Source organism: Nyctereutes procyonoides, unplaced genomic scaffold (genome assembly GCF_905146905.1).
Source record: "Nyctereutes procyonoides isolate TBG_1078 unplaced genomic scaffold, NYPRO_anot_genome, whole genome shotgun sequence".
Classification (NCBI taxonomy): domain Eukaryota; kingdom Metazoa; phylum Chordata; class Mammalia; order Carnivora; family Canidae; genus Nyctereutes; species Nyctereutes procyonoides.
In genome coordinates this window covers 50,594,485-50,617,500 of record NW_026575142.1, presented here as the reverse complement: position 1 = coordinate 50,617,500, position 23,016 = coordinate 50,594,485, and the positions used below count along the sequence as shown (strand labels likewise).

General features: G+C 48.1%; 1 protein-coding gene across 4 annotated transcripts in view; it reads right to left on the bottom strand.

Annotated features, from left to right (window-relative positions):
• ST6GAL1 (ST6 beta-galactoside alpha-2,6-sialyltransferase 1) overlaps nucleotides 1-23,016 on the bottom strand; it is a 122,139-nt gene that overhangs the window by 72,189 nt on the left and 26,934 nt on the right. For 3 of the 4 annotated variants that reach the window (XM_055308218.1, XM_055308219.1, XM_055308220.1), the window contains exon 2: nucleotides 20,588-20,726. The gene's annotated coding sequence lies outside the window, so the exon portion shown is untranslated. Of the gene's footprint in view, nucleotides 1-17,280; nucleotides 17,481-20,587; nucleotides 20,727-23,016 lie in introns of those variants that run through there. The other variant, XM_055308221.1, reaches the window with a different exon arrangement.

The window sequence follows — 23,016 nt, the reverse complement described above, 5'->3', positions numbered from 1 at the left end:
CATAACCTTAAAATCCAACTCCCAGGGCAGCCCAGGTGGCTTAGCAGTTTAGTGCCACCTTTAGTCCAGAGCCTGATCCTGGAGACCAGGGATGGAGTCCCACATCGGGCTCCCTGCATGGAGCCTGCTTCTCCCTCTGCCATTGTCTCTGCCTCTCTCTCTGTGTGTGTCTCATGAATAAAATCTTTTTTAAAAAATAATAAATAAATAAATAAATAAATAAATAAGTAAGTAAGTAAGTAAGTAAGTAAGTAAAATAAAATCCAACTCCCAGAGAGGTGGTACAACTTGGTATGAGAGGAAGCTGGCTCAATGCCAGGCTCTGCCCACAGTCAAGAGATCTGCCACCCTTAGCCAACCCTTTTGTTCCTCTTATTTCCCTGGAATTACTATCAGCGTTGGCCTGAATGTATGTATCCACCTCTCCCGCAACACTGGAATTCATATGTTGAAATCATAACCCCTCAAAGGCAAAGGTATTAGGAGGTGATGAGGTCCTGAGGGTGAAGCCTTCATGAATGGGATTGGTATTCTTATAAAAGAGGCCCCAAGAGCTCCACTGTCCCCTCTGATGCGTGAGGACACAGGGAGAAGGCACCAGCTCCCAACCAGGAAGTGAGCGCTCACTGGAATGTCACGGTGCTGGCGCCTTGAGCTCAGACTTCCTGTCTCCAGGAACTGGGAAAAATAAATTTCTGTTGTTTAAGCTGGTATTTTGTTATAGCAGCCTGAATGGACAAAGACCCACCATATCCTTCAAATCCATGTAAAACTGTTAACTAACTTGTCATTCTAGTTACTCAACTGAGTCACCTGAAGATTTACCTCTTAAAAACACAGCCCCTGTGCAGTAAAGGAACCCAAAGTATAACCAAAGAGTGGGCTGCTCGAAGTGCTAAGACCTGTGTAGCTTAGAGGAGAGAAATGCCATGAACCAACACTCAGTGGGACACTCCTGTTATTTTGTTGTTGCTGTGGACACAGTGACTGGTCAGGAAGGTCTATAGTTGTTTCTACTGTATTCAAAAACTATTTACTATGGACCCACTGTGGGCCAGGCAGGGTGCTGGGGGTGGGGCTCGGATTGAGTAGCGGCTCTCTGGCAGGGACAAGATATAATCTGGACCATGTTCTTTCAGTCTGGATGGTATTAGCTTACTGTGTGTCACTTCCCCACCCACACCCAAAAGACTGGTTTTTAGAGCTAAAAACAAGTCCTTCAAACAAATCACTTCCTCATGCCACCACCTAATCTCGCCTTCCCCATCACAGGGCTTCTTGAGTTACTTACGCTTCCCCACTTTCTACTTGTTCCTCAAATAATTGAAGTTGGCACAGATCATCCAACTGAGATTGCATTTCTTATCGCAAAATCTGAAGATCCCTCTCCAGGCCTTGTGAGGCCTCTCTGGGTCTTCTTCTTCAAACTCCCTCCTATTAAAGTCTAACAGGAGGGACACCTGGGTGGCTCAGTGGTTGAGCTCTGCCTTTGGCTCCTCCCTCTATGTCTCTGCCTCTGTGTGGCTCTCATAAAAAAATAAAATCTTTAAAACTATAAAATAATAAAATAAAGTCTAACAAGCATACTTCCTGTTTCCTTCCTCCCTTTCCATCTCTGTATCCTCTGGTGGCCAGCTTCCAGAGCAGCCCTGACATCACCAGGGAAGCCAGCCTCAGCAAGAGCTCCGCTCACTCCCTACCGCCTTACACAGAGGCAGGTCCTGCATCCCTGTGGGCCACCCCCATTCTGGCATCTCCCTCAGACACCAGACCACATCTTTTTAAAAATATTTTTTCAACTGAACACCTGTCCAGAATCTTTGGACTCTACACTGACTCATTTTCTTAAATGCACGAGCCACGATGTCCTCAGCAAAAATCTTAGTGCTTAGGACACAAGAGTGAATAAACCAGATGAAGATCACTGCCCTTAAGAGGGCAGAGTGAAACACCAAAAAACCCATAAATGTAATAAATTATTTAGTTTCTCAGAGGATACTAAGTGCTATGGGAAACAAAGTAGAGCAGAGCATGGGAAGGGGAGGATCAGAAGTGCTGGGATGAGGCAAGTTTCCAGGTTTAAAAGGTCAGAAGAAGCCTCACTGAGAAGAGAACATTCCAGCAAATTATAGCTAGTGAAGGAGTAAGCCCCACAATATCTCAGGAAGAACATTTGAGACAGAGGCCCGAGGCAGGAGTGCCTGGGTGTGTACAGGCCAGAAGGCAAGGTACAAGCAAAGGGGACAGACAGAGGGGATCCCAGAGGGACAGAGACAACTGGGTGGGGGTGGGGGTGGAAGAGATGAGCTAGTACCTTACAGCTCATGGTAAGGACTCTGGCTGTTATTCTGAGTAAAAGTAAGAGCCACTGCAAGGGTTTGGCAAAAGAACAATGTGGTGAGACTTAATGTTGCCAGGATTGCTCAGGCTGCCATGTCGGGACAGGGAGAGGGGTCAAGGATAAAATCAGGCAGAGCATCGGGAGATCACTGGAGAGATCCCAGTGCCAGATGCCTACAGCCTAGAGTGGGAAGTTGCAGTGGGGGGTGGTGAGAAGGAATGTGTTTCAGGTGTGCTTTGAAACTCAAGTTCGATGGCTTGGGTGCGGGTGTGAGAAAAAAGTCAAGGGTGATTCCAAGGTTTGGGGCCAAAGCAGCCAGAATGATGGTGCTACTCTGAGGAGAAAAGGGGAGAGAAGTGAAGAGCAGAAGTTCAGTTGGGGTTCAGTCTGAGTTCGAGATCAGACTGTCAAGTGGCATGTAAATAGGCAGCCTGATGGCAAGTCAGAGGTCTGGAGAAAAGTCCAGGCTGGAGGTGTAAATGTGGGAGCTATGGGCAGTGAAGGCCTCTGGAGGCTCTGGAGCAGTTGGTCGGGTCGTTCTAGGGTGTTTGCTCTGAAGCAAGAGTTCCTGGGTTTAAACCTGACTCTAGTACTTCTCAGCTGTGTGATCTTAAATGAGCTCAAATGCTCTGAGGATGTCTCCTCCTCTGTAAAATGGAAAAAATGAAAGTATCTACCTCATTGGGGTTTTATGGATGAAAAACAAGCAATTCATGTTAACTACCCCACACACAGTAATCAGCACACAATAAATGTTGGCAGTTAAAACTCTCACTGTCCCTCTCTCCAGCTCTTACTGTCTTGCTAAGCCTAGTATCTTCGACTTTTCCTTCTTTCTTACCCCATAGTCAACCCATTCCTCTCCCCAAGTGCTCCTGGATCACGTGTTCATCCTGCTACCTCACTGCCCCTAGAATGAGCCCTTAAACGGTACTGAATCAAACTAAATAGGAAACAAAGTTCTATTTCTATTCTTAAAACATTTCTTAAATCTGTCTCCATCTCTCTTTTCTCATTATTTCTCATCTGAGCTCCCAAGAAATTTTACTAAACCTCAATTATAGCTCAAAATATAATTTTAATTTGCGTGCATGTCTCTCTTCCCTTAAAACCATAAGCATTTCAACCACCAAGTCATAATTAGCTCCATATCCCTAGTGCCTTGTGTCCAGTGCACAGACCGTGGTAAGTGTCCATCAGTTGATCAAATGACAAAAACAATTTTATTGGCCACTCTTACCTGCTAAACACAGAAATTAAAATCACCACTACTTCCACATAAACTACAGTCCCTGCCTGTAAGGAGTTTTGAGAGACAACCTTGGTACACCTGTGGCAGAAAATAAAACAGCTGAATAAATGGAATGAGACCACTATAATGAAAGGGCAAGCTGTACAATACTGACTTTACAAAAAAAAAAAAGAAAGAAAAAAATACTGACTTTACATAAGGAACTCCAAGAAAAATATACCATCTTGGCTAGATTAGAAATGAAGATAGACAGTAGTATTGGAATGGCTGGCTATGGCCTGAAGCCTTCAAAAAGGAATGATGGGAGCAAGGTTTTTTTTTTTTTTTTTTTTTTTTAAATAAATTCACCAATTTATTTTTTTTTAATTTTTTTTTTTTTTTTAATTTACGATAGTCATACAGAGAGAGAGAGAGAGGCAGAGACACAGGCAGAGTGAGAAGCAGGCTCCATGCACCGGGAGCCCGATGTGGGATTCGATCCCGGGTCTCCAGGATCGCGCCCTGGGTCAAAGGCAGGCGCCAAACCGCTGCGCCACCCAGGGATCCCAAGGGAGCAAGGTTTTTAAACAGAAGGTGGGGACAGGAGGCTGGCCACTGGGGCTTCGTCAGGGGTCAGAGAGATAAAAGGAGAACAAAGTGGCAGTGTGTGAGAGCACTAACCTCAAGATGGAAGCCAAAGAAGCTGTTGGGAAAAAAGACGGCCAATAGGCAGTCAAAAAGGGGAGTGTGGTGGAGGACCCTCCATCTTGACATGGGTATGTACGCAATGTAGAGCCAAAAAGTAAAATCTGTTCAAGGAAAACAGCTTGAGTTGAAGAAAGCACTCAAATTCCCTCACCTTTCTTGGGGGATTTTTGTTTCTCTAACACATCAGATCTATATACTAGAAGAAGCCATCTCCTGGTGCTTGGCAGACAAACTTGGGGGCTCAGATGGTCTCCTTATTCAAGTTAATACACACAGGTATCCTTTGGTTTCAAGCTCCAGGTTGCCTTTTTTTTTTTTTTTTTTAAGATTTTATTTATTTGAGAGAGAGAGAAGCAGACTCCCTGCTGAACAGAGAGCCTGACTCAGGGCCCAATCCCAGGACTCCAAGATCACAACCCGAGCCAAAGGCAGTTGCTCAACCAACTGAGCCACCCAGGTACTCCACTGCAGACTGATTAAATGATGCACAACTCATGCTCTCTTGCTCTCATTTCATCTTCCAGCTGTCATCCCTCATGAGAAGTCAGATTTCTGGCCCTCAACATCCTTGCCTCAGAGCCACCAAGGTGTAGACACATACTCTCCAACAACCTTGGCAGGGATGGAGTCTTCCTGAGGGTCACAAGGGACTGGAAATCTTGCTGTGCTGCCATCACCAAGATATGACTAGAGAAAGATCATGGTTATCCACATTCACAAACGTTAGGGATAACTTCAAACGTGAATGTAGGAGTCAGTTATCCTTTTGATGCACTCTGAATGTAGCTTTGTGCTCTATCACCAGTTTGGGGAACCTATCCCTAACTTTCCTCCTCATTGAGAGAAACAAAACGTATCATTCCAATGAGACAAAATGTTAAAAGCATAATAAGTTCTAATTTGTGCATCACACAGACATAGGTCTGAAGCCCCAGCCCATTTCTTACTAGCTCTGTCACCTAGGGCAACTGGGCTGAATTCTCTGAGCCTTGTTTATTCAACTGTAAAAGAGGGATAGTGTTACCTATATCACAAGGCTGCTGCAAGGATTAAATAAGAGTAGATAATATAAAGCACCAACACACAACCAGGGTTTAAAGTGGCAGCACTTATCATGGATCTTAGAAATGAAAGTATCCACAGCAATTATTCGGTAGGTTTCCAACAGCTTTCAGCAAGGTCGTTTAGATGCTCTTGATCTCTAGGAAAGCCATCACCAAATTTTGTCATCAAGACTGAGGTTGAAAACGGGATAGAGGTCAAGCTTTTCTCCAGGCTCTGATGGGACAATATTCCCTATGTTCTATAATGTATATGCCCATAAGAACTTAAAAATAAAGGCAAGACCCAGACATATGAGAAAAGCGAGACATTGGCTCACCACCAATCCCCAAGGAAAATGTGTCCTCGTGGCCAGGGAATGAGAGTCTGGAGACCCAGAAGCTACAGAGGAAAGTGCAGTACAGGCTTCCTGAGACACAAAGCAGGGAGTGATGGCCCTGAAATACCTACTCACCATCTCTGCCATGCCTACCTTCCGGCTTTCCCTGCCGGAGTTGGGATCCCTCCAGACTGCGCATAGCTGCACCACTCCACCTCCACCGGAATATCAAAATGCCACACCCATGAACAGCTCCTCAGTGCATGCATTCACAGGACAGACACAGACCCAGCACTGGGTCCTCTCGGCCAGCACACCTGACACATGGTGTCACAGACTGCTTGATCATGAACAATAGGGACCTTTGTAGGCAGCTCATTCCACTGGCAGGTAGTTCTGAGTTTAGAGTTTCAGAATGCAGACTCCCTGATCCAGGATCTACTTCCCTTAACTTCTATCTTCAAGATCTAGTTGTAGGACTAATGAGCTTTTAAAAGATGAAACGCTTTTCACAGTAAGATGTCCTTTCAATCAGTTCAGGTCATAATACTCACAGCCAGGGTTTATTGAGGGCCAACCCAGTGCCACACTTTATAGGCAGGAACTTACAATACTATGTTGCCTAAACCTGTCCGATCCTGACATCATCCTGGGTACCTGTTACAGCCTCTGCTCCCCACGCCTGCCGCCTGCCCCCTGCCAATAAAGTGGGCTGAATCAAAATCCAAAATCTGATACAGGGCCTGGGAACTGCTCCTTCAGCAAGAGCCCCTGGCGATTCTTAGGCCCCATGCAGATTGGAGACTGGCGACGTAGTGGATCAGATGTAGGACACCTGAGTCCACTATCTGATTCTATCATTTACTCACAATGGGACCTTAGGCAGCTTGTGGAGCCTCTCTGAACCTCAAAGATCTGTGATTTCAGAAGGATAACAGCACGTATCTGCAGGGTATTCAGAGGAATAAATTAGATGTCTTAGTACACAGCCTCTCCATAGTGGCATCATCACTTGTCCTAATGACCCTATAAAATTGCAACCCTCATAGACATAGAGAGGGCATTATGCTAAGTGAAATAAGTCAGTTGGAGAAAGATCAATACCATACAACTTCACTCATATGAGGAATTTAAGAAACAGAACAAAACAAAAAAAGAAACAAACTAAGAAACAGACTCTTAACCGCACAGAGAACAAGCTGATGGTTATCAGAGGGGAGGTGGGTGGGGGATGGGGGAAATAGGTGGAGGGGATTAAGAGTACACTTATGGTATTGGGCCCTGAGTAATGTAGAGAACTGTTGAATCACTATAAACCTGAAACTAATATAATACTATGTTAATACTGGAAGTAAACTTTTTTAAAAATTTAAAATTAAAAAATAAAGATAGCAACCCTAGTATCTTTGCTCAGTACTACACAATTCGCAGTTAAAGTATCTGCGATCAGGATTTAAACTCAGATCTTAACCATGGTTAAAGCCTAAGTGCCTACATCCAGCAGTGGGGGAAGGAGGGAGTAAACAGGAAGGAGGACTAGGGGCACAGAATGACCTACATATCCAGGTCTGGCTCCAAATTCTTGCTTGGATCCAGCTCATACTGCATCCTCAGGAGCAGCCGTCAGGCAGGAGCTCTGGCCAGCAAGATGCCCCCCGCATCACAGTAAGGAAATAAAGTTTGCCTTGTACTTCCTCCTGCCTCTGCTTCTGCTTCTCTCCTGAGTAGCACCCCCATTCCTCTTCCTTTTGGGACCATTCAGAATCCCTACTCTTGCTCCAGGTCTACACCCACCCAGCCCTAAGGAGCTCCGCTCCTGGGAGGCAGGCTGGGTGTAGAGTTTGAGAGGCTGGCCTGAGGAACAGGGCAGGCTACGCTTGACTCCACTGACTTCGAGGTTTTGTGATGTCTCTTCACCCCTGGGAGACCCGCTCTCTGCTGCAGGGCTCATCTGCAATAGTGCTCTCAGCACAGTACCTGGCTCATCTGTCAATCGATAGCACCTGCGACCTTGTACTTAAAGTGGAGCCACCTGTGACTCACACTTCAGCACGTAATTCATTAATGAGCCCCCATTCATTTGCTCGCACAAATATGCACCAAGTACAGGTGAGAGATAAACGGTCCAGCCCCAGCCCCTTCAGCCCTTAGAGGAAGAGAAAGACCCATAAAATGGTGGGTGTAAACCCATGTAAGGCATTCAGAACTAAAGGCTGGGCTGGTACCAACTCCACTAGAGCAAGTCAGGAAAGGTAACATCCCTCCTGGGTTCCGAAGGGTGAATAGGAGTTTAACAGGCAGAAAAAGGCATACTTAACAGAACGGGAGCCCAAAGGTTTAGCCATGAAACAGGGCCCATAGTAGCCAGAGAATGGTGAGAAGTTACGAGAGGTGAGGGTATTAGGGCTGCAGTGATGGGAAGTGAGATTCAACAGGATTATCTGCTCCAGACAAGTATTTCTAAGTCCCAATTCATCCTGCAAGAAACTGGGACTGGTGGAGGTTTTCTAAGCACGTGATATTATTTTCTCTAAATTTAGTGTTGAGCTCCTGCCACTAAAAAGGGCTTTGACGGGGTGTGAAGAGAAGCCATTTCCACTGATAGAGAAAGTGCCAGAGACCATCTTTTATCACCCCTGGCCTGTCCTTCAGTCCCACCAACCGCTGACCCAGCAGATCCCAAACTCCAGTCAGGTCCCCCAGGAACATTCAGCTCCAGAAATCAGATTTCCACGTTTGCAGAGCGATGGGAAGAGAGGAGGGTAAGAGACCCAGCAGGGACGGGGGACGGGCTGCAGGTGTAACCCGCAGGTGCGCCGGGAAGATGTACTTCCATGTGTGGTGGCCCTCGGCCTCCTGACCTGGGCTCAGATCCCAGCTGCCACCCCGTCCTGCCTGCGTGGCCCCGCGTCCTTCCCTCGAGCTCTCTGAGGCTGTTTGCTCATCCAGTAAGTGGAGATCAGCCCCGCTTCGAGGACATTCTGAGGGTCTGTCTCCAGGGGCCAGCACAGCATCCTCTGTGAGCAACGAGGGACCCTCGGGGCATTACTACACTGAGTAACAGCCCCGCTTTACCTTGTGGAGGAGGGGGACGGGACGGGGGCGCAGGGTGGGGCCAGGCTGCCCCAGTTCCTAGAGGCCGACCTCCTCCCGGCTGCTTCCGGGCCTCCTGGGCCGCTGGCCGCTTCCGTGGGAGCAGAGCGCCTTTGCCACCTGAGCCGGGGCCCTGGAGAGCCTTGGGCTTGCAGCGGGGGCTCACGGGCTCACACGACAACCTGGCAGGGCGCGGCTGTTCCTGGCACCGACCTGAATAATACAGGCCTTTTTCTGCAAACTCTGGCCAACAGTCTGAAGTGACAGGTGAAAACACTGGGCCCCAACTCTCCCCCTCCCCGGGGCTGAGGGCAGAAGTGGCCAAAATACCTCGCCTCTGTCTGGGAAGTGAATCCGAGCTCGGCGGCTGGTGGCAGCTGAAGGAAACTAGGGGTGATAGATGCCAAGGGAGGGAGGGGACCCGGGGAGGGGGAGGCAGGGCCGTCAAGCTCCGCGCAGGACAAACCACCCCTACTGGCCCAGGGACCACCCCTACTGGCCCAGGGACCACCCCTACTGGCCCAGGGCCGCCTCACTGGAAGGTTTCAGAACCCCAGGGGCGCAGAGGAGGGGGCCCTGTGACCTGCTGGCTGGGGAGGGAATGGGGCCATGGATTTCATCTCCGCAGTTGCCAGAAATCACTGCGACCACCACAGGAGCCTTTTTTTTTTTTTTAAAGATTTTACTTATTTATTCATTAGAGACAGAGGCAGGAGCCCTTATGAAGAGCCAGCCCCCACCCCTCCAGAGCAGGGGACAACTGGGTGGGCTTAACGGGATTTCATCTCCTTTGTACTCTGGCAGCACCAAACTCGGTGCCTGGTAGCCAGGCACAGTCAGTCTAGAAAACAGAGTAAAGGGCAGCCCGGGTGGCTCAGCGGTTTAGCATCGCCTCCAGCCCAGGGCCTGATCCTGGAGACCCGGGATCAAGTCCCACGTCGGGCTACCTGCATGGAGCCTGCTTCTCCCTCTGCCTCTGTGTGTGTGCGTGTCTCATGAATAAATGAATAAAATATTAAAAAAAAAAACTGAGTAAAGCTGTGGTTGGAGGAAGAACACAGGCTTTGGACACAGGAGCACCTGTCAGCAACTCTGCAGACTTAAGCAAGCGCTTGTTCCTCTGAGCCTCAGTCTCCTCATCAGGTAAATGGGATGATGACATGGACCTGGAAAGGTTCTTGTAAGAGTTAAAATGATGAATGTGAAAGCCCCTAAAATAGTGCTTGGTAGGTAGCAGGCACTCAATAAGTGGACTTCTCAGACTGCAGTCTTCAAATATCTTAAGACCTTCAGTATCAACTGTTTCTAATTCTTCTGGAAGGGGGGATAATAAAAAGCTATAAAACTGAAGATGATGAACCAAAGGAAAGTACAGGGAGACCTCTAGGGTCACACCTGTGGTCTCAGAACTGTGTGTGTTGGGGATTGGAGTTGATTGGTGTTCTTCAAACCGTGCCCCAGGAACCCTAGAGAGTCCGTGGAGCCCCTGAGGGGCTGTCTTAGAGTGGGGAGAGAGAGACACGTGGACTCGTGTGGCTTCGGGAAGCTTCCCACAGAAGGCTTCCTTCTGAAGAAACAGTTCCACACTCTATCCTGAGCCTGTTGAAAGTCACTGCTTTGTCCAAGGTCACCAGTGTCCTAAAGACCAGTTCTCTCCACGCTCCTAGCCCAGGACTAGGGTAAGGCAACGGAGGCACCTGGAGTGCAACACTTAAGGAAGCCCACCCCCTCGGGGTCATGTGAGGATGGGGTTGGCATCCGAGTGGGAATGCCTCCTTAAATTCACCTGAGGCACCTGGCTTGCCTGGCTACTACCAGTCCTCAGACCCCTTCTTGGGCATGTGGCACTTCTCTCTCTGGAAATCTCTCACCATTACCTTCTACGGCACTGCCTTCTGTGGGTAGTGATCTGCTTTCTGGCTCCTCTCCTTCTTGGGCAAGAAGAATGGGATAGAGCACTGGAGGGGAGAAAAGGAGGGTGGGAGGCAAGGAGAGGACACAGTGTGGGGAGGGGCTGTTGAGTCTGGTTGTGAACAAGCTGAGTGTGAGGGGTTTGCTGAGGTGCAAGAGGCGGGTGGGCAGGGTAAGTCTGGCCCCCAAGAGAAGCTGGAACAGAGAGATTTCTCTCACCTGAGAGAATCTTCTCTCCCATCTACTTCTCCCTTCCTCACCTCACTGACCCACCCAAGATCAGGCCCACACCACCTGATCTTAGAGCCCTGAAGGAGCCTCCTGAACCATACCTGCCTCCCATCTTTCTCCACATCTCCACAAGCAAGATTATGCCCCAAGTCCAGCTCTGGACAATTATGCCCCCATCCCCTTGGAGACAAAAATGGCATCTTCCATGTTCACTCCACTAAGTCCTCACCCCCACCCCACCCTCAGGCCTCCAAGCAACACCCCACCATATGCAAATGCACCCTTAAGTTGTAGGTGACCTAATGCACCATGACTCCCTGAATTCACCTGAGCCTCCTGTCCTGACTTTGCTCCTGCTCCTATCTTCCTCCAGGCACTCTCGCCGCTCACCCTAATTCCACCTGTGGAATCTTTGCACAGTAAACAACACGCCCACTCTCCTCTCTTTGCAGGTCCTGCATCCAGGTTTACCAAAGCCCAGAGCTGTTTGCAGATATTGGAGAGTACACTTTCCTCTTTCTGCTCGGCCAGTATTTTCAATATGTCAATATTGCAAAAGCAAGCAAGGCCCTTGCCTTGTCCTCAGTGAAGAGCCACTGGGTGGAAAGCAAACACCTGGCCTGCCCTGAGACCCATGGCTGCAGGCAGGCTACACTGAACAGCGGGTCTTCAGTAGAAAGCTTGTCGACCACAGAGAAACCGCCCTCTCCACTGTTTCTCTATTCTATTCCCCCTTTGCACCTAGCCCGGCTGTGGGCTCCAGCGGGCACTTGGTAAACACTCATTGAATTAATTAATGAGATCCACAGGAAGCACAGAACTAAGTCCAGAAAATATAATTATGGAGCGATTTCCATACAAAAATAATTTTCTTGCCTTATCCATGTGAAGATGAACAACCCCTCCAATGATGAAAATGCTCTAAAACTGGATTATAAATAAATAAATATTTAAAAAAATAAACAAAATAAATAAAACTGGATTGTGGTGATGGTTGTACAACTCTTACTAAAAGTCACTGAATTTACACACAAAGGAAGTCCATGAAATATAAATTATACTTCAGTAAAGTCGTTTCAAAAAAGTCTGGGATTTGATGGTGGCAAACTATGCTCCGCTGAGTAATAAGCTGAGTCACAAGCACACATAACAACAAAAACGCAACCAGGCCCTGTAAGGTGTGGCTCTGAGCTCAGCCTTAGCCCCCATGGGTCGGCATCAGCTGTCAATGGTGGGGTCTGGGGAACATCCCAGAACAGTTGTGGTTTGTTGGGGTGGAGAGAACACCAGGGTGGCCAGGCTTCGGGTCAGTCTACAGTCAGGACACAGGGTCAAGTGAACTGATCCTACAGAACATTCTATGTGGGCTCCTTCGGTGGATTAGGCCTAAAGAATCTGACCCAGATCAGAATCACTCCCCCGAGGAAGTGTCCTCCGGCTCGCACAGTACCAGTGAACTTCCTCCACAGCAATCCCACAGGTCATGATGTCACACTCAGCTGTGCTATTATTTAATTAACATTTGTCTCTCTCTGTAGACCATATGCTACATGAGGTCAAGGATCTGGCTCGTAGGCTCCCAGGGCCTATTATAGAAGCAAGCGCATGGTAGAGGGTCATTTAGAAGTTAACTGAATGCTGAACGAGTGGATGGACACTCTTCACCTAGTGAATCAGGACAAGGGACACACACCCATTTTCTTTCAGGGCAGCACTGCCATGCAGCTGGATATTTAAGACTGGGAAGGGCCCCATGGAGAGGAGAAGAGGGGACCAATGTTCCCTAGGGCAATGCACCACACTGTCCCCACTTCACCTCACCACAATCTAGACACCAGATATGGTTATTGCCCTGTCAATAGGTAGAAATGGGGGTTTTACAACCAGAATCCAGATCTGTCAGGCCAGGAAGGCCAAGTCACCTCTGGGGTGGGGAGTGCCCCTTTGGTGCAACCTCGAGGTTATTACTGCACAGGCAGGTGGCTGTGAGTCTGAGGGCCAATGAGGTTGCTACTTTTCCCAAGGTCGGGGCCTCTGCCCACAGTGTGCGTGAGCCAGTCCTGGGTGCACAGCAGGCTCATGGTACAGAATCATGTATTCACAAGACTGAGGTGCAGAGCCCAAGCCTCAGTCAGGCCTGGACAATGGCCCATGCCCAGTGCAGGCCTCCAAGGAACTCCCCTTTCTCCTGGGAAAGCACTTCCCACCTATTCTGTTTTCCACTGCCATCATGAAGTGCTGACGAGCCCCAGAGAACACCCATGGCATGCCCTCCCCCTCCCACTTGCTTCCAAAGGGGGAGCCTGAGGCTAGGCGTATACTGCACAAGGCGCACCCGTCCTCGCAGAGGGATAGTATAGCACACTGACATTGGGGATGGACTTGGTGTCAGACCATCTGGGCTCAAGTCCCAACTTACTCACAGCTTACTAGCTTACTTACTAGCTTACTCTGAGACCTCCCAGACCCTAGTCTCCTCACGTGTCAAGTGGAGTATTAACAGTATTGACAACTCTTTGGGTTGTTGTGGGCATCAAATGAGTTAATACATATAAAGCACGTAGTACCTGGTACATAATAAATGCTATAGAACTGTTAGCTGCCATGATGATTTTTCCCAGCACATTAAAGCTGCCTCTCTCTAAGTGAAAGAACAGAAGATGCTGAGCACAAGGAAGGCCTGAGGCCATGACAGATTCCCTTGGCATTTCAGGCCTCCAAACACTGAGAAAATAGCCATCCTGGCCTAACTCCAGAGGCTTCTTTATCTCAGCTGCCAATAAGTACAGATGTTGGCATACTGGCACCAGGGAGGGACAGGGTGGAGAGAGAGAACTTACCTCACGGCACAGTAATAAAAAAATAATAAATAATAAAAAAAATCAACACCCACAGGTTGTTTGCTGAAAGAAAAAAAAAACTTCCCTGGAAAAATACACAGCTCTAAAAAATATCACTTTCCTGGAGACACTCAGAACAATGAAAAAGGATCTCCTGTAAGTGCCTAACTGGGTCAAAGGACAGAGAAGTGAGACAGAAATGAGTGAGACAGCTTCAAAAGCTGCTTCAAGGCAGCTCCAGAAATGTAGGAGGGGGTGATCAGCATTAGGTCTTCTGGCTTCTCAGATTTAAAAAGTTCGGGCTGAGGTCTAGATTTATATGGCCAGACCCGAAGGAGCAGAAAGGGTAAGAGCCAGAGCCACACACCTAGCCATCAGAGAAATGCAAATTAAGGCCATAACGAGGGGTGCCTGGGTCAGTGGTTGAGCATCTGCCTTTGGCTCAATGCATGATCCCGGGGTCCTGGGATCGAGTCCCGCATCAGGCTCCACGCAGGGAGCCTACTTCTTCCTCTGCCTATGTCTCTGCCTCTCATGAATAAAATCTTTAAAAAAAAAAAAAAAAAGACCATAATGAGACACCACTGCCTGCCGATCAGAAGAGCTAACATAAAACTATGACCCTACCCAATGCTGGCAAGGGAGTGGATCTCTCCCACACTTCTGGTAGGAATGTTAAATGGTACAGCCACTCTAAAAAACAGTTTGGCGGTTTCTTAAAAAATTAAAAATATGCTTGCCACACAATTCAGCAATTGCACAGCTCGACATTTATCCCGGAAAAACAAAAATGTACGTCTACACAAAAACCTGTACAAAATTGTTCATAGCAGCTTTATCTGTAAGAGTCAAAAACTGGAAACACGCAAAACGCCCTTCAAAAGGTCAATGGCGAAACTGGTGTACTCGAACCATGAAATACCACTCAGCAACAAAAAAGAGCAAACTATCAATACATCCAACTCCCTGGACAGACCTGAAGTGTATGATGATGACCAGAAACCAGTCTGTCTCAGAAGGTTGCATATTGCAGATCACTATTTACAGAACATTCTCAAAACGACAAAATTCTAGAGATGCAATTGGGGGGGGGATGGGCACAGCATGGGACAATGAAAGGGTGGCATGTGGGAGATCTTTCTAGTGATGGAATAGTCTCTTGATTGCAGTGGTGGCTCCACTAATGCTCTCGCATGAGAAAATAACCTAGAAGTATGCATACATTGTACCAATCTCACATCCCTGGTTTTGCCTCCACCAAACTAACTTTATTTTTTTTAAGATTTTATTTATTTATTCATGAGAGATACGGGGGGGGGGGGGCAGAGACACAGGCAGAGGGAAAAGCAGGCTCCATGCAGGGAGCCCAACATGGGACTCGATCCCTGGTCCCCAGAATCAGGCCCTGGGTCGAAGGCAGCACTAAACCGCTGAGCCACCCAGGCTGCCCCAAACTAACTTTAAATTTCCTTTACAACTCAATTCACATACCTTCACCACCTAGAAGTTTCCCTGACATCCTGACCTAAGATTACTGACCTTTCAGGGCACCCGGGTGGTGTAGTTGGTTGGGCATCCAACTCGCAGTTTTGGCTCAGGTGGTGATCTGGCCGTGGTGAGACTGAGCCCCACATCTAGCTCCAGGTACAGAGTCTGCTTGGGATTCTCTCTTCCCTCTGCCCCTCCCTCTATACTTGCTCACACATGTGCTCTCTCTCATACTCTCTAAAAAATAAATAAATATTCAAAAAAAAAAGATTACTGATCTTTCCTTGTATTTCCCTATATATATACTTGCTCAGCTGAATTGTAATGATTAGTTTACGTGCTATTATCTCTCACCACATGCAAGCCTCCGAATCGGAAAATATATTTTCAAACCTCTCCGATAAAGGACTTGTTTATAGAATATATAAAAAAACCCCGCTTAATCATAAGAAGACAAACAAATCTTTTTTTTTTTTTACGTGAGCCTTTAAGAAAATTCAAATAAAACCACAAGGTATCACCACATACCTATTAAAATAGCTAAAATGTAAAAGACCGACTATACCAAGTGTTGGCAAGGAACTGGGGTAACCAGAACTCTCATGTAGTGCTGGGGACAATGTAAAATGATACAACAACTCTAGAAAACAATTTGGCAAGCTTCTTAAAATGCTAAACATACACCCACCATAAGACCCAGCCATTGTACTCTTAGGTGATGATGCAGGAAAAAGAATTCATAGGTCCTCACAAAAAAATTTTCACAAATGCTTAAATCAGCTTTTTGTTTGTTTTGTTTTTTTTTTCAGCTTTATTTTAATAGCTAAAAACTGGGGACAACCCAAACGTCTGTTAATAGATAAAAGGATAAACAGATAGTGGCGTTTCCTTATTGTAAGATGCTATTCGGCAATAATGAGCTATTTATGCACACAACACAGATGAATATCAAATAATTAAGGAGTGCTCTTGTGATAAGCACCAGGTAACGTATGAAAGTGTTGAATCACTGTATTGTGCACCTGAAACTAATATTACACTGCATGTTATCCAACTGGAATTTAAATTAAAAACTTAAACAATACTTTAAAAAATTATGCTGAGAGTAAGAAGAGCATGTGCTGTATTATGCTATTTATAAAAAGTTCTAGAAAATGCAAACTTATCTATAATGATAGAAAGGGAGTTGCCTGGGGATGGGAGGCAGGACCTAGAGAGGGGGAGGAGGGAAGGATAAGGCAAAGGAGGAAACCTAGAGGGGTAATGCTTATGTTCATTAACTTGACTGTAGAATTTCATGAGTGTATACATGTCAAACTCATCAAGCTGTGAGGTTTAAATTGTGCAGGTGGTTGTCTGTCAATGATAGCTCAATACAGGTGTATGAAAAAATTATGGGGGATGCCTGAGTGGTTCAGCAGTTGAGAGTCTGTCTTTGGCTCAGGTCATGATGCCAAGGTCCTGGGATTGAGTTCCGTATCCTGCAGGGAGCCTGCTTCTCCCTCTGCCTATGTCTCTGCTTCTCTCTGTGTGTCTCTCATGAATAAATAAATAAAAATCTTTAAAAAAAAAAAAAGAAAGAAAGAAAAAATAAGGGGGACCATTCAATAGGCACCTATTTTGTGGGAAGAGCATCATATAAATAATTATTAGTCTTCACTCGGGGTAGAGGTTATTTAGCCCATTTTACATATGAGGAAACAGAGTCAGAAAGGCCAGGTAGTCGTGCAACTATGATCAAGCAAGGCTCAAACCCACTTTAAATGTTCTCAAAGCTGGGGCACTTTCCTCTGTATTATGAGGTCTTACGACAATGGTGAACTTCCGGGAAGAAGCCGGAAGGAATGATACCCCTTGGCGTCAACAGACCTCTAAGAAGGATGTGAACAGAGGAGGAGGATGGGCTGGCATCACTGAGATGCCAGGGGATGTGTGGCATCACTGAGATGACACCCTCTCCCTTGTGGGTTGCCATGGCCACAAACTCCTCTGACAGCCAAACCCAGCCCATCACAGGCTTTGGGCCAGATAGGCCAAGGCAGGAAGTGGGCCGTACCTGGCTCTGGGAACATTCTTCCCTGGCGTGGGGGTAAGGACCTTGGCCAGACATTCAGAAGAGATTCCAGGTCCACTGGTGTCATAAAAAGGCCCTTCCCCTTTCTGGGCCTCCATTTCCTCAGATGGAAGATGTGAAAGCCAACCAAGCAGCTTTCCAAGGACCTCTTTCAGCCGGGACTCACATTCCAAATGCTCAGCTGACATGAGCTTTTCCTCCTTCTGAAGCTGATGGGTGCCAGAGAGGAAAAGGACTCTTGATTATCTACAAAACCATACAGCCCACTCCCCCCGCCAGCCCCAGCTCCACAAGCAGAGGCACCTGCCCCACTTAGCAGTGCCTGCCCAAATCTCTCCCTCTGCCACTCTGTCTCCTCCCCTCAGCCCCACCCCTCTGCAAGAATCTTCCAAAGACCCCAACTCAGCCTTCGCTGATTTGCTCCCTAGTTATCAGGGTAAGCACTGAAAATTCTGTTTTTCAGGGCTCTGGGAGCTTTGGGACACACAGTCTCCCCCATTAGAATTATTGGAGATGATGTATGGTTATGGGCTAATAGATGTCATACACAGTCTCAATACTGGAGCGCACCTCCCCTTGTCCCTTGGCATACCTGTATGCTCAAGATCAAGCCAGGATCTCTTGCCCAAACATGCCAGGTTATGTGGCTGGGTACACAGCATCTGTGAAACTGAATTAAATCCCTCTTGCCAGAGGAACAATCACGAAAACCAAACAGGTCCATCTCGGTATCCCCCTGACAAGAACGCCGAGAGTCCAGAGGCTGAGGCTTCTGCTTCCAGATGACTCAGAGACCCGGGGCCAGCAGCACCCCAACTCACTACCCCCAGGTGTCACGCGAGTGAGGGGACTATGCTAAAGAACTTATGGATGCTCCCAGATCTGACTCTATCTTACTGTAGAGTGAAGAGTCCTTGGTATCTGAAAGGAACAATGTGGCCTTTTGTGAAGCTCCAAGCACTACAGCTGCCACTGTTCACAGAGCTGCAGAGATAGAATGAGGTACCCCGAGGGAAGGGACCCTGCTGGCTGGAACTGCATTTGGGAACTCCCACCAGTGTAGGCAGTACTTGCTGTGAAGAACACCCACTACCTCTGAGAAGCCAAGGAGTCACAGCCAGGCTCCGTTTACAGCTCTGTTGCCTGTGGGCTGTCCAATCTTGGACAAGTCTCTTTACCTCTGTGAGAGACCCCACTTCCACATCTGCCTCATTAATAGAAAAACCTACCCCGTTAGGTCTTTGCAGAGTTCAAGGAGGTCCTGCAAACAGAGCACAAAGCACAGGGCCTAGAGCCATCACTGAGTCTTCCCTACCCTTCCCTGCCCTTCCTTATACACACACCTAAAAGTCTTCAGAATTAGATCTGTCCAGCTGGTTTCACCGACCTGGAAAACTGAAGCCCCGATGAGGAAGGGGTCTTAACCTCAAGCAGGCCAGGGGACCAGGGCACGCATCGCACTGGAGCTGTGGCTGCAGCTACTGGGGGAGCGTGCAGGAGGGGCCAGCCCCTGAGACCATCCACCAGGTCCCTGGGCCAGTCACATAAAGGGCTCCAGGATCCTGAGGCTTCCTGAGCAGTGCCCCATCCCACCAGCCTCATTCTTTGCCTCCCCGGGAGCATGTGCTTATTATCCCCTCAGCCACAGTTGTCACCAGTGGTGTGACCTGGCTTAAAATGAGGGTGTGTGACCAAATGGCCTCCCTCCCACCTTTATCACCTTCTGAACTACAGTTCTACAAAGTGAGGGGGTGCTGAACTGATGATGCCCCACCTTCTCCCCATCCCCCTCTCCAGGATACAAAAAGGAGGGAGGGGTAGGGAACCCAAAGATTCTGAAAGTGGAGGGGGAAGGGCAGAGGCTGGGGTTCCATTATGCTAATTTAATTAGCTCTAATCTGCCCACAGCAGGGCCTTGAAGAAAGAGGCTTTTGTTTAAATTTCACATTTGGCAGGAAGTGCTCCTTCCCTCCCCACCCCCTACACCCCCCAGGAGAGTTCCAGAGTCAAAAGCTCCCATTTCAGTCCTGGCTCTCCCATCCAGCAGCGCCCAGGCTTCCTTTTCACACTTCTCTGACCGACTCCTCGATTTTTCCAGGAAGGAAACATGCCCCAGATGTCTGTCAGGAAAAGGAGAGTTTTTCTCTGCCCTTATAAAAGGGTGTCAGTAATTCACAGATTTCCCAAGAAGCGAGCGCCAAGGCGGGAAGGGCCAGCCGACCGTCTCCACTGACAAGCCTGGGGTTTACCCATCTACCAAAGTCCACCCCCCCCCAAACCCAGCGGGCAGGGAGCCTCACAACCATCTTACTGGATAAGAACAGAGGTCTCACTCCTGTTGGCCACTCGGCTAATGCTGACTGAGCCCCTACTCTTCACAGAGGGAGAGGGGGGCACAGGGGAAGCCACTTGCTTCAAGTGTCCCGGCCTGTCCCTGTTGGTGGCAGAGCGAGCTGGTAACTTGAATCTCCCAAACCAGAGGCCCTGTTTGTAGCCCTGGCTAATTGCCCATGCTGTAAACTTCCCCACCGTGGCCAATTTCCGGCTGTCAACAATTTTTAACAAGCAGCTCGCAAAATTCCTGAAGATTACAAAATCTGCTCTCTGAAAGCCCGCAGACTAGAAGCCAATTCTCCTGGCTCCTGGTTGGGGTTTTCCTGCCTCACCTCTCTACCTCCAGGCAGGAGGACGTTGACTGCTAACTGGGGGCTGACTGAGGAACCTTAATGAAACCCACCCTGAAGGATTGTTAACAGGGGTTGCATTTCAGGCAGGTTTTATTTTCTTCCATGTCAGTATTTTTCCAAATATCCTGGAGCACATTTTACCTTTACAATCAGAACATATCTAGGTAATGAGTCATTTTTTAGGGAGCTTAGTGGAATGCTTTGCAATCACCGCCCTCCCCCCTCTCCCCCCCACATAATTTCTGTCCTCCTGTCTCCCTTGGGTGTGAGAGAGAGTCTCCAAGGAGCTCAACTTCCCCGGCAGGACAGAGCAGGTGTTCACCTGAACCTGGTGCAGTCTGATGTGGAGGTTAAATTCAACCCCTTTGCAGTTCAAATGTCACAAGCGACTGAGAAAACACAACTCCCTGTTAAGGTTCCAAAAGTCCCACTCTGAAAAATCAAAGCCTCCTTGGCCATCAAATGGCCAAAGGTGGAAGCAGATGGTTTGTACCAGAAACAACTGCTCCTCCTCCCTTGAGCCTTTAGAGGAAGAGGTTTCCATGGATGAGAAGGCGTTTTCTGCCCTCTTGGTCCCCGAGCTGGCATTCGGGCGGTCTTACCTCAGGGCTGGGACAGAGGCCTGGCGCCAGGGCTTGGGCAGGCTCAAGGAGGCCAGTTCATCTCAGCTGGGCTCCAGGACTTCACTGCTTCTCTCCGGGCGGCTCGCTGCAGAGCTCTGCACAGCTGGCTCTACCTCGCCTGCAGAGACGGAAAAAAAAAAAAAAAAAAAAAAAACAACCACACATACAAACCAGAGTTGCCAACAGAGCCCCAGAAAGCACATCTGTTAATACATGCAAGCGGGTTAACACCCTGCCTCCTTCCCACTCCCGGCCCTGGTCACTCCTGACACTTCAGGGCCCCCTTCCAGAACGACAGCGCCACCTGAAAGAGCCGGCCCTCTCCCAGGACTCTAGCTGCCCATCTGTTCCCCCAGACCTACCCCTTCTGCAATTTCGGTGAGCTGTAGATGAAGCAAAGCAGACTCTATCACGGTCACCTAATCCTGTGCTACTTGCTGCTATGAGTAAGAAATCCAAGAAAAAGTAAACGAGAGTTCTGGTCTCAAGTTTCGTGTTTAGAATAAGGCTTATGGAGAGCTGATTTCAGTGAACAAACACATCACACTCGCTCAGTCTCCCTTTGACCTACGGTGTATTGTTTGTAATGTTACAAATGTGAATTCAATCCCTAATTTATTTTGGGAGCATTTTTAACGGAAACTGAATTTCCAACCCATATATTGTTATGGCTGTCTGGGTGGACAGCATTTGTTTTTAAAGTAACTGTTCTTTTTCCAAGTGTCAAAGAAATTTATGTTCAATCTAGAAATTTTAGAAAATATAATTAAGTCCACAGAAGGGGCAAAAAATTACCTATTCTTTTCTCCCCCAAGATAGCTACAGATAACACACCCTTCCTGGTTTTATTTGGTTATTGGATTTTTATTTATTTATTTTTTTTTTTTTACAAAGATGCAGTAAAGCAAGGCATGGCTTAGTGCTGGGTCACCAGTGTTCTCCTGCAGTGGTTACATAAATTGCCCCTGTGTGGCCATACCAGAACAGTTACCCCATGGTAACTGGCCATTTCCAATGTTGTTTTTTGTTGTTGTTAATGACAAATAGTCCTTCAAACTAAATCTTTGGGAAAATCCATGGTTATTTCCTTAAGACCCAGCAAGGAATTTCCAAATGTCTCAGTCTTGGCATGCTGCCTCCGGGGCCTCTGTGCCCTATCAACTGCTCCCAGCAATGGAGAGAGGTGCTTGGGGCCTCTACCCCTGCTCTCCTCCACCTGGCCCCTCTCTCACTCACATCCTTGCTCACCGCGTGAAACATTTCTCTGCAAATGAGCATGCAGAGCCAGCCGTCTGGGTTGTCACTTTTTATGTTCACATTCAGCTCAGCCCAAGTCTAAGACCTGATGATTAAATGAGCTTCCCTAGTCAAGCTTGGGGTGCGGGGCACGAGAAGGAACTGGTTAGGAGGAACAGATAAGACGAGAGCAGTAATGCACAAGTGCAGTGTCCGGGAGGAAGAGACTCTGAGATGCCAAGAGAAACAACAGCCAGGCCAGGAGAGTGCAGACACTGAGACGGAGTGTCACCAGATGAAAGTGAAGAGGGAGTGGAAATGTCAAGGTCTTGCAATGATTCAGGGCAAGCAGAGCAAAGGACAAAGGCATCTGGTGACATGGAAAACGAAAAAATCACTTGCAGCCTTTGGGCACTTTGCTGCTGTCTATAATTAATAGTGACAAAACACCAGGGGCCAAAGTCACGGTGGGGAGACCGAGGCAGGCTGGAAAGAGATGGCTACTCACAAATGCAGCTGAACTGGTGGCCACCTGGGAGCCTGCCAGCAAGCTGCCTCCCCCCGGAAGATGCTCCTGGGTTTGGGGTTCTGGAGCCACTGACTCACTTGCCCCCCTAACAGGGGGGGAGGCCCCCTCTCTCCATCTCTCTCTATCTAGCCTCTCTTCTCCCTCCTTTTGCTCCAGGCCAAACCTTCAGTGAGACATAGTTCACCGCATAATCTGTCTAAACAGACTTACTGGATTTCTGTGGCCCTGTGACCCAGGCAAAGACCCTGGGAAGCCAAGGCTTGTGCCCCTTCCCAGCTGACGAGTGCCCCCTGCCACTCCACCCCGTGCACCCTGCACTTCAGCCATAGCAATCTGCAGACTGGTGAGGAAAGGTGGGGTTCCATTTGTGCTTAACAAATCCTTTGGCAGATGGCTTGCAGACCTCCAATTGCTCCAATAGGCAAGTCATCCTACCTGTCTCCCTGCTACCCAACCCGCACTCACACCTGAGCCCTCTCTGATGGACAAAGGGTGGGACTTGCATTTAAAAGCAATTCACCTCAATGAGGGAGCTGGGCTAATTAGATACTCTGTAAATTGCAACTCTGAAGAAAGACGACAGTCAGCTAGTGGTAGACCCAGAGCTTAAAGGGAAGGTAGCCAGGGCTCTAGAAGAGGCGAA